A 15,724-nucleotide genomic window follows, 5' to 3' on the forward strand; every position below is an offset into this window, starting at 1 on the left:
ATAATTATGAATAAAATTAAGATGTATAATCAGGCTACAGTTCTGAGCATGTGTATGCTTTAGCTACTTTTCTGCTGTTGTGACCAACAATGACTGGTTTTCTTTAAGGGCACAGCCTGTAGTATAACAGTCATGCCCAGTAGATACCATGGAAAGTTTTCTTTAAGTGTATGACCCATAGTATAACAACCACTCCCGCTAGATAACGCACAATCATGCATGTATGGGTTATACAAATTATACTCAGTGGGTTATTAGAAAAAAAAAGAGGACATTAAGTTGGGAGGTGATGGTTTTTTTCTGGAAAGAATTGAGGGAGAATTGGAGCACTGAATATGATCAAGATACATTTTATGAAATTATCAAGTAATTTAAAATATTGATTTATTTTTGTAAAATCCGTCAAGATAGAGCATATAATTCAAAGTAAGAAGTTGCACCAATAATAATACACCGGGTTATCAAAGGAAACTCCATACCATATATAGTTTAAGGTAAAAACACACATGTGTGATTCCAGGTTAGGAGATAGTTGAACGAATTTAAAAGGGTTTAGAAGATTTTGATCATGTCTTCAAGAATTATTTGAATTTTTCCAGTGTCTTGGTAATCTCTGATCTTATTTATTTAGGTCTTGTTTTCCGTTTGCTTAATTTGACTAAGGACTTATTATTTTGCTTATCTTTTCAAAGAAACTATTTTTTGTTTTATTAATTTTTTATCATTTTTATTCCTACTTTATTCATTTCAGTCTGATCTTTGCTATTTACCTCCTCCTACTTCTTTGGTGTGTGTGTTTTTTTTCCTTAATGTGTTAACATCCATTCATTTTCATGTAACTCCAGAATTTAAAGTTCTTTTTCCTTCTTGGTGTTTGCAATGGCCCACTATTAATGACATCAATAGTGTGTCATTTAGTCTCTACAATTTCTCTGTAATATTTTCTGTAGTTTGTCCTGCTGTTGATGCCAACTTTATCCCATTTGGTCAGTTAGGACAAAGGACTGTTGTTCGTTTTCCTATATTTTTGAGACATTCTTTATGTCTAATATGAGATCCACTTCAGAGGAGGTTCCAAGGCTTGCTAAGAAGAATATGAATTATTTCTTGTTTGGATGTCTCTTAGGTTGATTTCATCTATGATGCTCTTTAATGTCAATGTGTCTTTACTGATTGGCATACGGTTGATCCATCAAACAGTGAGAATAGAATGTCAAAGCCACAGCTATTTCTGTTTTAGCATGTAGCTGTGATTTAAAATCTGCTAGTGTATGCGTCATAAAATTGGATGAGCCTATATTGGGTGCATATATATTTAGAATTGTAATTTCCTCTTGATGGAATGTTTTCTTGATAAGTATCTCTTCTGAAAATAATTTGTGTCGAGTTTATTTTGTCAGATATTAACATAGGATTGACTACTTGTTTTCTGGCCCCATGTTTTGAAGTACATTTTTCTTTCCTTTCACCTAAGATTGTATTTATCTTTGACAGAAAGCTGTTTTGGAGTCAGCAAAAAGAAATTCTCTGTTTTCTAATCCAATCTAATAAAATCGTCTATGTTTTAGATGGGTAAATTGAGATTCCTAATCACAAATTCTGTTTGAAAGGTCTATATTGCTACTAGTCATTTGGTTGATTTTGTTGTGTTTGGGAAATTCTTGGTCTTCTTTTGTTTAATGAATGTCATAGCATCGTTTATTTTCTATGTACATTATGTACATTTTGAAGCATTTTTTCCAATGCTCTCTTTAGGTAGCTTGGTTATCATAAATTTTCTAGCTAGCTTTTATTATGTCTTTTTTTTTTAAAAAAAGAATTTATTTATTCATTATGTATACAGTGTTCTGCAGGCCAGAAGAGGGCCCCAGATCTTACTACAGATGGTTGTGAGCCACCATGTGGTTGCTGGGAATTGAACTCAGGACCTCTGGAACAGCAGGCAGTGCTCTCAATGCTGAACCTTCTCTCCAGTACCGCTTTTATTATTTCTTATTATCAGTCATGACAGATATTTTTGCTTGGGATAATAGAGTGAATTAGTAATGATGATCTTTCAGATTTTGAAACACATCAGCCCAAGCTCTTTTCTTTTAATGGTTTGAATTGAAACATGGCATTATTCTGTTGGGACTGCTTTTCATTGTAACTTGGCCCTTCTCTTTTGCAGGTTTTTGTATATTTTCTTTGTTATGTGCCTTGGATCGCTTTACTATAGTATAACTTGAAAGCTCCTTTTCTGACCCTGTCTGGTGTGCTTCTTTAATATGAAAAGGCTTTCCTTTCTCTAGATTTTGAAATTTTCTTCTTTAATTTGATTGAAAATATTTTCTAAAAATTTTGCATGAGTTTTTTTCCTTTTCACAAAGTGCTAGAGTTCTTTTATGTTTTATTCATACATTTAGAAAATTATTGACTTTAACAAATGATCTAATTCTCCTATTTTGTCTTCATACCTTGATATTCTGTCTTTCACATGAAACATTCCTTTTGTGAGGCTTTACAATGTTTTTTTTTTTATTTTGACCTATGGTGCTTTTTTTAAATTTCAGTTTGCATCTTATCCAGTATTTCTTTCTATTAAATTCTATTATTATTTCACAGATTAACTTTCTTTTTCATTCACCTGGACATTTTTTTCTCTTGGGAAGTACTGGAGTTCTCTTTATATAATTTTGACCCCATTTACAGTCATTCTTTTTAATCATGTGTCTGAGTTTCATGTAGGCCATTTTAATGGGATTCATTAGTGTGGCATTTTAAGCATTTTGGGCTGGTGACAAATTTTCTTGCTTTTCCTGCTACCTGTGTTTTTGTCCTGGGATAGTCCCACCTGGGGTTTGGTGGCCAGTTAGGGTTTGTTCATTTGGCTTTTCTCTTAACTCAGTTTGCCTCTCTTCTTTCAGTGGATGTATTTGTAGTGTTCAGGGAAGAATAAGCTGCAGTACAAGTCTGTTGATCTTTTCATCTGCTAGACCAAGGTTTCACATATCATGATTTATCTGTCATCCGCTCCTATTGGTTGAGTACTGTCTGTAGAATGAATCATCATCCAATAGTTAACCCACTCTGATAATAGAGTATCAGATGTCTATAAATCAGACACTTGATATGTTCCAATGTGTTTATGGAGTAAAGAAACCCATGGTACTGAATACATTATCATGGTAGTGAGAGTAGAAAAACAAGGAAGAGTTAAGAGGTAGTGACGAGCTGGTGATAAGGTTTATGTTATTAGAGGGGAAATAGAGGACAAGGTCATATGTAATAGGAGTAGGAACATTTAAGGTAAGTGGAAAAGTAAGGTGGATATGTGGGAGATTTTGGGTTAATGGTAAACTAAAAAGAGGAAGTAAAAATATGTAATCAGACGTCATAAGCCAGGGCTTTAGGGGATAGAACAGTGAGAGAAACAGTTATTAGAAAAATAGAAGAAGTATAAAGGAAGGTGTGTGTGTGTGTGTGTGTGTGTACGTATGTGTGTGTGTGTGTGTGTGACAGACAGAGAGACAGAGACACAGACAAAGAGATACAAAGAGAGACACACAGAGAGAACAGTAGGGGAAGTGTTTCCCTGCTGTTTTATTCCCGGGAAACAGCTGTAGGAGAAGGGGAGAAACTGGTGGAGATCAAAGAGGGAGGGGGATGGGAGTGGAGATAGAAGAGAATAAAGTCCTTGGAAGGAGTGTTGGTTTTTGTCTTCTTTGATCCTTTGCTTTGTCTCTCTGGTCCTCTTCTAGACTGTACTCTTTGCTAATTTTTACCGGTCCTGTTTAATCTTGTGGTTTCTCAACTTTTCTTGTATATGGAGTCTTCTTGGCTATGTTCTGTGAGTCGGGGATACCTGAGGCAAACTCCACCTAGCCAAGGTTTCCGTGTTCTTCTGGTCCAGAGTGATGGTGACTGTGTGGTGCCCAAAGGGCTGTATAGAGTTGGATTGGCTCCTATAGCTTTGGCTTTCCTTGTTGGGCACTGACCACAGCCCTGAAGGTAGTGGTTGGGAAGATTAGGATTTCTTCTGTGAAATTCTTATTAGTACTGTTTGGTAGATGTCCGGCAGAAGTCTTTTACCCAGTTTGCTTAGCTGCTACTGTGGTGAAGGTTACATTGGTTACAGGACCAGGAGGAAGTCCCGTCTAGAAGTCTGTGATCTGACAGTAGGAGAAACATAGTGTGCTGACCGCCTAGCCTGGGACGCAGCAGGTGGGGTGATAAAATCTTCCAGGTCTCTTTACTTCTCAGGCGCTAATCGGCCACATGCTCCAACACTGACTGGCTGCTCATCTTCCATCTTGCCCCTAATGAAGAGTTTCAAAGTCAGTCTCTGATAGTGTGGTTTGTAACGTTGATATTAAAACATCCTTGCCCTTAAATAGTGTTTCCAAGGCTGAAATACAAGTCCTTCCTTAAGCTTCTAAATCAAGACTTATCCTCTCCATTCTTTTCATTGAAATGCAAATCTTTTTGGAGAGGATTTGCATTTTAATTAAGCTGCTAATACTTTGGAGTTAATGAGTTTAATCTAAGACTTTCTTCTTGACAGGAAAATGCAAGACTAATGATCATTTGGGAAAATGTAAAAATCATCTATGTGTTACTTAAAATATGTAAGAAGGACACTTATTAGGAACAAAAATAGGATTTATCCCAACATCTTAAAACGTCACAGAGGACTGCTGAATGACATCAGTCATTGTCCTTTTTCATGTTTTAATTCTATAAGGTCTCACTTGCTCATGCTCAGGACTGAGAGATTCACTAGTCTCCTGTCAGAGAGAGAGAGAGAGAGAGAGAGAGAGAGAGAGAGAGAGACAGAGACAGAGAGACAGAGAAACACAGAGAGAGATTACCTTGCCTTGTGCTTTATATCTTTATATGGTCTTGATTGATGCCTTCTCTAATCAATCCAGTGACTTTATGTATGAAAAGCATGACATAACTAATATCCTGTGAACATGATATACACAAGCAATGGAATTTTATTCAGCTATAAAATTATAAAATTTGAAGGAAAGTAAGTGGAACTAGAAAATAAACTGACTGATACATTTCAACCCCAGAAAGAGATGCCCTGTCCATTCTCTCTCATATGGAGGTCTTAGCTTTGGACTTTTATGTTTAATTTGGAGTGTTTGCATAAGTTGGAAAGCAAGAAAGGATCCTGGATAGAGGGAAGAAGAAAAGGCCTTGAGAGTGGTTGTGGATGAATAATAAAACACATATTACATAAGAGTAGAAGGGAAGGAATTAATCAGAAGTACAGATTGTGAAAAGGCTATACAGAAATAAGTTTTCTAAGTTTATTAAAATCCACATTAAAAACCCAAAGTGTATTCAATGAAAGTCCCAGCGCCAGGTGTGGGGTATCTCCTTATGAACTATGAATCAGGAAGGTCCTAGAGGCTTCCAAAACAAAATAGGTACTTATCATTGCTCATGGTTGCTTACGAGAACTGGATGAATTGTAAGACCCTATTGCTGAACACATCACAAACTGAAGTTGAAGTACACAAAAAAATCAAGTGTGCAAATTTCTTCACAGCTAGCCAACTTTCACGGTCCTGGGAAACCTTCTACAAATGACTGAGAAGAAAAGTTATGCACAGGCTTCTACGACTGTGAACGCTATGAACTACAATAACAACCTGCTAGGTGACGTTTGCTCACTAGTGCAGTATAAGCATTTCTGTTTTGGGAGTAACTAACTGCTTTCTGATTGGATTTGTGCTCCACTCTACAAGAGGGAACCTGGTATAAATAAACTTGGTCAAGTGTTCTAGGCTAGAAAGTTCACAGGCCCTAGGGCCAAAGATGCTACCATTGTAGTGCTATGAGAATGTGGTATCAAACTGCCTTCTAAGAAGCTACATTTGTACCTGTAGATCAATGCTATTCTCAGTCTTCACTGGGGAAGCTTGTTTTCTAAGTGTGTGTGTCGGGGGGAGGCAGTTAATGTAGACATTCAAAACTTGACATGCAAAGAACAGGAACTATGGAGTGTTCATCTCTAAACAGGACATCTATATCACCTCCTTAAAGCAGAGGGAGTATTATGGAAGAGGTTACAGAGAAACAGTAAGAGCCAGAAGATGAAGAAGAATTACCTGACTAAAAAAAATTGGACACATTATTCTTCATTATGCATGGGTAAGTGGCTCATGAGCCTTACCCCTCACTGAAGAACTATGGGCTGCTTATCATTGCTGAAAGAGGGATGCCATTCTCTTCAATGATGTTGTTATTGTTAAGTTGCTCAAGACCTTGCAAAAACCCACTACTCTTTCAAGATGTCAAAATTAAATGAATAACTCTGAATAACTCATATGCTCATTCAAAAGGGCATGAACGGCACAGAGGCTTCATGGGAAGAAGAAGAGTTTCAATGGGTGAGTGGTAGAAAGGGAAACACGGAATACAAATAGACTAGTTATATTCATGTATCACATTGCCAAAGAATAAAAAAAAGGAGAATAAAAAGTGGGCATCCTCAACAAAGAAAGAAATTTCAGTGTACGTAGTAAAATTTAGATGCATTTCTTAGAAAAATTATTCAATCTCCAAACTATAAAAATCTAAAAATAATATATGAATATATTTGACAGATTGTTGCGTTTCATCAAGCAGGAAAAACATTATTAACGTTGCTTATAAAAAATAAAGTGGCCTATTTATGTGCTATGTTGTTTTTATCTGTCGTGGATGGCAGTAATAAACCCATATCAAACTAATTAAACAAAGGAGGTAGTTATGCGGTCATATTGATAGGGAGTACAAGACTTATTAAATTCTGACTAAATTGCATCAGGATTTTGGTTCCATTTCTCTGAGACTTTGATAATACCTCTATCATCATCTCAATGTAGTGCATATATGGTCACTAAACAGTTGCCTGAAGAAATAAATCCACCTGCTTTCTAGAGGCCATTGTGTATTGTTGATATTCATTGACCACTTCAATGCCCAGAGCAGGACTGTTATATACTGACTGCCATAGCAGATATGGAATTTCCCAGAGTGCTTGAAATAACAAGCACTGGACTCTAGAGATTGGGTTGATTCCACTCAATTTGAATCAAAGTGGGTAGAAAAGTTATTCCACTTTTACTATCAAACTAGTGGAACTTATTATTTCACTAATATTAACTGTACTAACTACTATTTTCTGTACTATAACTGCTACTCATCAAATTTCACCATTAGTATTTCTATCATGATATTATGTCTTCCTAAGGATGGAAGTTTTACAAACAGTTGCTTTGTAAATATTTTTTGCAAGGTCAACAAATATGCAGTTAATAAATATGTTGCAAAATGAGATTACTTATCAGTAGGTGCTTGAATATTCTATTTTTATCACAAAATAATTTATTCTATATTTTATTAAGTAACTTTTGGGACAACTTATAACAAAACCTTCCCAAAAGAGTAAAAGTGATATTTGCAAACTAACTTTATCTTTTCTCTTCTCTGATTGATGGAAAATTTGTCTTGAAAACCATTGAAATTAATCTGAAGTCAAGAGGTCATTCTATTTAGTTTCCAGAAACAGCTTGTATCCCGTTAATAAATGGTTACTTTTGAAAATAAGTTTTCTTGACTTAGAAAACAAAAATACAGAGCTCCGAAATAAATGTGAATGCTAAATAAACAATGGGTACATTATTTTTCTGTCTGAACACCCTAAAATAATTAGTATAGCTTTGGGTTTTAAAACTTCACTATTTAGCTAAGTACATAGTTTTGGTTGACTACATTTTAGTCTAGCAATCATATACAGCTGATCACTATCTTGTAAACAAAGTACTCCCAAAGTGATTTTGCTGGGTTATAGGAGATGACAATGTTTCTAAGGGAGGAAGAAAGTCTGAAAACTGAGAGTGGGAAAGACCCAGTCGATTCTGTGATGCCCCAACACACTGACTTATCAAAACTGTGCACTATTTTAATTTTCAAAGGGAATGTTTTCTACATTTTAACATGGACGGGAGTCATTCGTCAAAACCTAAGACATTCATTATATATATGGTATCTATCCCAGGCCTGGTCAAACGGTGAACACCAGAGAAATAGAAGTAAGATTAAAATTTCCATCATGCAGGTTACATCCATAATTAGTTCTCCATGTCTCTCTGTTTCTTTCTCTGTCTTTGTCTCCTTCTCCTTCTCTTTATCTGTCTCCGTCTATGTCTGTCTGTTTATCTGTTTGCCTGTCTGTCTGTCTTTCTTCCTAGTTTGGATTTTGTTCCTACCATCTAACCTGTATTTGAGAGTCTTTGAAAGTTGAGAAGCCTTACAGGACCTTGCAGTTTTATAACAGTATTATAATAATAGGGAGAGAGGTCTGGGGAGGTGTGGAAAACAAAAGCCTGAGGAAAGATCTGAGCGAAATCCCAGCATTTCCACTAAACACTTCAAACTTACCCACTTCAGTCTCTGCAGGCAGAAATCACATTCCAAAGGAAAATGTTTTACAATTGTAATTACACATAATAGGAGGAATGTATTTTGCCTTCATTCTTCTCCCATGGTGAATCAATTTAATTTTTAAATACAAGAGACATAATTGATTTTAGCCCTAGATTAGTGCTGAAAATGATCTATATGTGTTCTCACTAATGGAACAAGAGAATTGGCACTCCTCGGAGACTTAGCCAAACCTGTTCATGCAACAATTACTAGAACCTGACAGGTTAGTGTGTGAGGAGAGAAATGAGGGAGGGAAACACCCCACTGTTACCAGTTGAGGAAAATAATTAATACTATGCTCTTCCAAGTTAATTATGGATTAGGCACAAATACATCATCGTCTTAGAAGCCACAATCTGATGCAGCTGCCTCAAGGAGCCTGATTCTGCACAACAGAAAATGAACCTGTGAATTTCCAGGCAATCATGAGCCTAGATGGGACGCGCATAGGAGGGGATGGATTAGAGGCAGACTTATTTTCTCTGGGAAAGGCATACCCTTTTCTTATCTGGCAATGGGTCTTCCATCTGTTTTACCAGGCATCCATGTTGCTTATGGGCAAATGGAACAGCAGTAGCTCAAGGCAAAGCTATGAAATAGGTATTTTATACTTTGTCGTTTCATCATCCAAACCAGCCCTCCAGCACAACTTCAGAATTTAATTCTTACTCTTACTGAGTTGTGGGCTAATCCTCCCTAAAGCGGGATTAGTAGTGGAGATCTTAGCTGCTAAGACTGTAATTCACAGGTGTATTTGCATTTTAATCAATGATTCTAAGGAGACAGATTTGGCAAAGGCCCATCACAAGCCCGGTAGTGCAGAGACCAAGGATCCAATCCATACCTCTCTATTGACAGCTCAGTAATTTTTAAGTTGTAAAACAGGATTATGGACACTGCATGAAATTATTGTGATAATTAAGAAAATAATATGTATTGTAATGTCTCTATCATAGTACACAACATTTGTTAGCATATATCACTCTGTGTGTGTGTGTGTGTGTGTGTGTGTGTGTGTGTGTGTGTGTGTGTAAGGGGGTAATTCCTCAAGTCCTAAAATGGAAGGTGGTACAGTCATGATGTTGTGATCATCAAGGACCACTGAATCTAGGAAAGATTCAGTTCCTCTATAAAAGATCAGGTTAATTTGTAAGATTCTCAAATTTCATTTCTGTGAAGTAATAGTGCTACCTTTAGTGGTACCCAAGGAGAGGAGCACATAAAAGCACACAAGACTCAACCCTTTCGATCATGAATGGAGGCAGTTTCAAAGATCCTTCTTAAACATGACTAGCTCAAGAATACAAATTGGGTTTTTCAGGACATTACAATTGGCAGGTAAAAACAGTTAGGGAGATGCACCAATGTACTTTTTCTGTAGAAACATAGAACAAGGAAAATATTTAAGTGTAGCAAATTTTCTTAATTTCTTCTGGCCAGAAAAGTAATTCTCAAGTCATGTTTTCTGGGGTACTATATGACAGGTCCAGGTTCCTCACATACAGATAGATATGTGTAATGAAATCTCACAGCCAACTGGCCTAGTGTGCTGCCACTTCTGGTGTCTCATAATGCATAAGACTTTCCATCCTTTAAAGCATGATATCTAGCAAATGTTTTAAGAAATGAAAAGACAACATATTTTTGTGTGTATATATCTGAGCTTGTCCATTTGTGACTGTTTGTGTAGGTGTGTGTTTGTGTCTGTGCCTGGGTGTCTATGAAGTTGTCTGCATTTCATAAGAGATTATCATTAAGAATTATATGGCTTGCCTTTAGTAGTAATGAACATGTTATACATGGAAAATTCGTGTGGTGTTAGAGATATACTGTTAGGTAGTTAGGTAACTAGTTAATCTACCTAATAGTTGTGTAATGTACCTTTAATATTCAAATTACACAATCAGGCACACTAAGAAAGTTTCAAATGACGAATGGTGCTCAAGAAGTTTGCTCTTCCCATTAGTGAAACTTGTAGTCCATAGTAAACAAACAAACAAGGAAACAAACAAATAAAGCCAAAACTATTGTTCCTATTTAATTCACATAAGCAGATTCTTTCAGTACATAATGATTATGTCAGAGGTTCATTAATTTTATTTTCTTATATATAAATAATTCCCCCAAAGTTAAGGTGATTTAAATGCTTGAAAATTCTAAAACTAAGTTTTGAATATGATCATTAACCTGTTTTTGGGTAGAGAGAAACAATGACCACTAAACTCTCATGAATTAAAAACAATTAACTTGCCAGTGAACCTGAATTTCTCATCTTTCTAAACAAATGAATAACAAATCTGAATTATAGGTCAGTGTTATATCCGTAAGAGCTTAGACTTGAAATGAAATAGATATTATTTATGAATAAATCAACATTTTTCATGTTAATGAAGGGAAAATTGAAATCTTGGCTAAGCCAACCACATACTTACTTGCCAGAAGTTCAGTACAAACTCTTAGGTCTATAAGCTCATTGCTAAAATAAACTTAATTAAGTAGTATAGATGAATATATTAGAGATATTAAGTTTGCATCAAAAAAACAAATCCTTAATACCTGAGAGAACTAAACCCTGACTTCACATCTTGGGTCATTTATGTCGTCTAGCTTTTTTCTCTGAGTTGAAACATGACCTCCTTGATGAATGAAAGAGACCCACAAGACAGGAAACTAATGAAATGTACAAGGCCCGGGAAGCTCTGAATCATCCAGGATTCAGAAGCTCCCTCACAGAGTTAGGAATGCAGAAAGCAATTGTTAGCAGAAGACACTTCTCCTCTGAAGCAACTTTGACTGACAACTCCCGCACGCCACTTTTGTAAGCTGTTACCCATGCAGAGTTGGGCTTTTGGGTGATGTAGTTACTTCTGAGACACCATATTTCTGTAGGCAACCTATCATTCATGCTCTTCTAACCCACAGCAACTTGTTGTCTCACCAAGCAAGACTTAGATGGAATAGTTTCTTTTGTGTTTAACTGGTGCCCTATCTTACATAGATAGATGTTTGCCCATGTCTTCCCAGGAAAAGTTATACAATATTATTGATGCCGTAACAGGGGCAATGGTACCAAAAAATTATTTGGGGAACTAAAGTTACTCTGGGATGAAAGATAAGGCATGCAATGAGGGCTCATCCATCTGAGGGTAGTGTTCACACTGGCCATCCTGACGTGGCTACCCTTCCTCATGTGAAGCTGTGCCTCTTTGCTGAAGTGCCAGTGGCATGGTACCTGCAGTATGTGCAAATGATACCTGAGTTTGAAACATCCTTGGGAGTAATCCCAATGTACTTTCTTTCTTTACATGTTAATCTTTTGTCATTGTAATTTGATGTAATTTATAAAATTCATGCTTGAGAACCACATGATCAATCCACAAAATGATAAAAAATAGTCACATAACATATCTGATAATGTTTTACATACTTTTATAATTTTGTGTAGGGTTATATTAATAGGCATCCTCAATCATATGTAGCCCATATATAGGCCCTGGGTTAGAGTTGAACATACCTTAGAGTCTTCATTTAAGAGGGTGGCATACTTCGTTGATAATAGGGTTAACTATAGGAATACAATGATGCCTCCCAAATGACTGATGGATTAGGTAATGTGTTTCAGTCTCTGAAAGTATCACGTGGAGGATATATTTTTAAGAAGGCTGTGGTTGTGTGGCCTTTGTTTTGGGTAATAAGAACCTTTCTTGGTTTCTAGAAAAACCAGTGAGAAGACTTGAATACGAGAGAGAGAGAGAGAGAGAGAGAGAGAGAGAGAGAGAGAGAGAGAGAGAGAACATAAATAAGAGAGATAGAAGTGATAGAAGATACCTCTAGAACCAATCCAAGATTTAGCATGGAAATGAAGTGGGAGGAGGACTTAATAATAGCATTGTAGAAGGGACTACAATAACTGTGATAATCAGCTTCTGAACTTGAAATAGAGAAGGATTTATTGTAATTGGGAATGATCGTAAATTAAAAGCTGAGATTCTCCTCAAATAACATTGATTTTTCCATCACGGAGTAGTTAACTAGATTTCCAGTACCAGGCATAGCTTCCTTCTTATTGAGGGAGTCTTAAGGCCAATTAGAGAACAGTTGGTAGCTGCCAAGGTATGTGCTCCATCCTTATGGTTATTGAACCATGATAGACATTGATATGGATCATCGGCTTCATAGCTCAGTAGGACTGTTGCTTGCCTCTCTCCTTTGGAAGCTTGCATGGTGCCTTCTAGTACTACGGATGCTAGTCCACAAGGATGGGCATTCAGGGCAGTTCCAGCTCAGGTCTAGACTCTGTTTCTGAAGTGTGAGGTGTCTTTAGCAATAGGGACTTACCTTTTACCTCTGAGGATTAATCACATGAATATACTCAAACATATATGTATTCAATGATAATTTGTGAAAAAAGAGGCCAAGAATTTGAAGGAGAGTGGGGGCTGGTGTATGAGAGGGTGTTGAGGGGAGGGGAGAAGGAAGACATGTGAAAATTATCTCAAAAAATTTAAACTATATATGCTTCCAACAATGAAATGGGTTGCTTCATTAAAAGCAAAGTGAAAGCAAACCAAAAACTCACAAGGAATGAAATAACCCCTCATAATCTGGCTTCTGTGAAACAGGTATAAATGTAATCAATCTGAGAACCCTGAAAGGAAAATCATTTATTAGTATGACTGCCCTTTCCTCCTTGAGACAAAGGCTGCATAACGTAAGACATATGAAAGACATCAGCCATTTAAGAGACTGGGTAACACAAGCCATTAGGGAGACTTGATTATTGCCATCTGAGTTCTCCATGAATGTCACAGTCTGGAGGACAGGAGATCAGAGATAGGCTTTTACTAAGGAAGCTGTTCCGCGTGTTTAGTAACTCACTTCATTAGATCAGATAGTCCTCAGGAAGGGGACATTCAGATCAGGACCAGTTCAGGTTTAGGCTCTGTTTTTGTTTCTCTTCTTTCTTGTTATCCAGATTGTGACATTCATGAGGAACACAGCCAGAAATAATCAAACATCCCTAATGATTTATATTCACAGGAGAGTCAAGAATGAGGATGACAGGCTATAGAGATAGCTCAGTGATTATGAGTTTTACTGCTCTTCTAAGGAGCAGGGTTCCATTCCCAGCATCCATATGCTGCCTCCCAATCACCTGTAACTCCAGGTACAGAGGATCCAACACCCTTTTCTGGCCTTCAAGGTCACTGTATGCATATGGCGCACTCACATAATTTCAGGCAAAATACACATAATTATATGCATTTTATTATATGTATGCAAATTTAAATATACATAAAATTAAAAATGAAGTCTTTAAAAGTAAAAAAAAATGAATGTGGTTAATTCAGTAAGGATTACTGGACTGGTAGGGAGCATTAGTGCTTTTGGTGAGCCCTGTATCATGTGATACTTATGAATTAGAACAGAATCTAGAAGATCTGAATGATTTAGGATGTCTCTAAAATCAGATTTATGAGATGCAAAAATAAAATAAATAAATGAACAAACTCATGGGCCATGTAGGAAGGAATTAGATTAAAGGGACTCATTAGATCCTTCAAAGACAAATTTAGCAAGATTTGTGGCAAGCTGTCATTCTTAATGAAGGAAGTTTAGAAGACAAAAATGCTGAGCTGTTGGACTTTTGAAGGCTCTAAAACCCAGGCCACAGTCCACAGAAAGTATAAGTGCTAGAACAACGCAAGTGAGAAGAATAAACTTCTCCTGGAGGAGGGCAGCTACTGCGCCAGCATACACCGTGTAGACATCTCCCTTGCACAAATGTGTACAGGGCATGAAGACTTTTCAAATAGCCTCAGATCTTCTCAGAAGCAAGATACCAGTCGCTTATGGTAAGGCAGAGGTTTTGGTGCTGACCTGAAGTTTGTCAGCTCAGGGCATTGGCTCTAGTGGTATGTATGGTGAGCAATCCTTACCATCTGAGTGAAGAGATGCTTGATGACCCATGGGGAAAGCAGTATCCCTGAGTAAGAAGGCAGGATAGATCATGGAAAATGACTGAACTTTAGAGGCCTAGGTAGGAGAAGTATCTCCTACCTGTCATACTATACTGAGCATTGTTCTTTGAATAAAAACTAGGAAAATGTGAAGAGATATATTGTTGACATTTCTTTTTTAGACTTAAAGTCAGTTGATACTTTCTAGGTGTCAATTATCAGTAGGCCTCCTAACATAATGTCTACTTTCTATAAAGCATTTCACTATTGAGTAGGAGAGATGGCTCAGTTCTTAAGAGCACGTGCTGAAAATCCAAGTACTATTCTCAATACCCCCATATTAAGTGGCTCATAATCACCTGTAATGCCAAAACCATGGGGACATGACCATTCTTGCTTCAGCAGGTACTATAATCCCTTCCTCATCCCAAACATACATAATTAAAAATAATAAAAAGCATTTAGAATTCTTCATTATATAAAACAAATGGAAATTCCTGAAACTGAAAAGCTTTTGTAAAGCAAAGAACGCCATCAACAAGACAAAATGACAGCATACAGAATGGGAAAAGATCTTCACTAACTCCAAATCAGACAGAGGACTGATCTCCAAAATAAACAAAGAACTAAAGAAATTGGTCATCAAAAGAACAAATAATCCAGTAAAAAATGGAACAGACCTTAACAGAGAACTTTCAACAGAGGAATCTAAAATAGCTGTAAGACACTTAAGGAAATGCTGAACATCCTTAGTCATCAGAGAAATACAAATCAGAACATCTCTGAGATTCTGTCTCATACCTGTAAGAATGGCCAAGATCAAAAACACTGATGACAACTTATGCTGGAGAGGTTGTGGGGTAAAGGGAACACTCCTGCATTGCTGGTGAGAGTGCGGACTTGTACAGCCCCTTTGGATATCGGTATGGTAATTTCTCAAAAATTAGGAAACAACCTTTCTCAAGATCTAATAATACCACTTTTGGGTATATATCCAAAGGATGCTCAATCGTACCACAAGGATATGTGCTCAACTATGTTCATAGCAGCATTGTTTGTCAAAAAAGTAATTGTTTGATGCATTAGTTTTAACAGTTGAAACAGAACTATCTCCCCAAAACTTGGAATGTACCATGCTTAGCTCATTTTAGATACTATCAATGTCTTCTTTATCATTTCTAATACTTTTCAATAGGACTTCACCATCTTCTTCCAAGACTAGATGTGTTTGTTTCATTGATTTATCATGATGTGGAAATTCTTCATATTTCTTCAAACAGTTAGATTCAGCTATACTT

Source organism: Myodes glareolus, chromosome 13, assembly GCF_982192425.1.
Source record: "Myodes glareolus chromosome 13, mMyoGla1.1, whole genome shotgun sequence".
In the NCBI taxonomy this organism is placed as follows: domain Eukaryota; kingdom Metazoa; phylum Chordata; class Mammalia; order Rodentia; family Cricetidae; genus Myodes; species Myodes glareolus.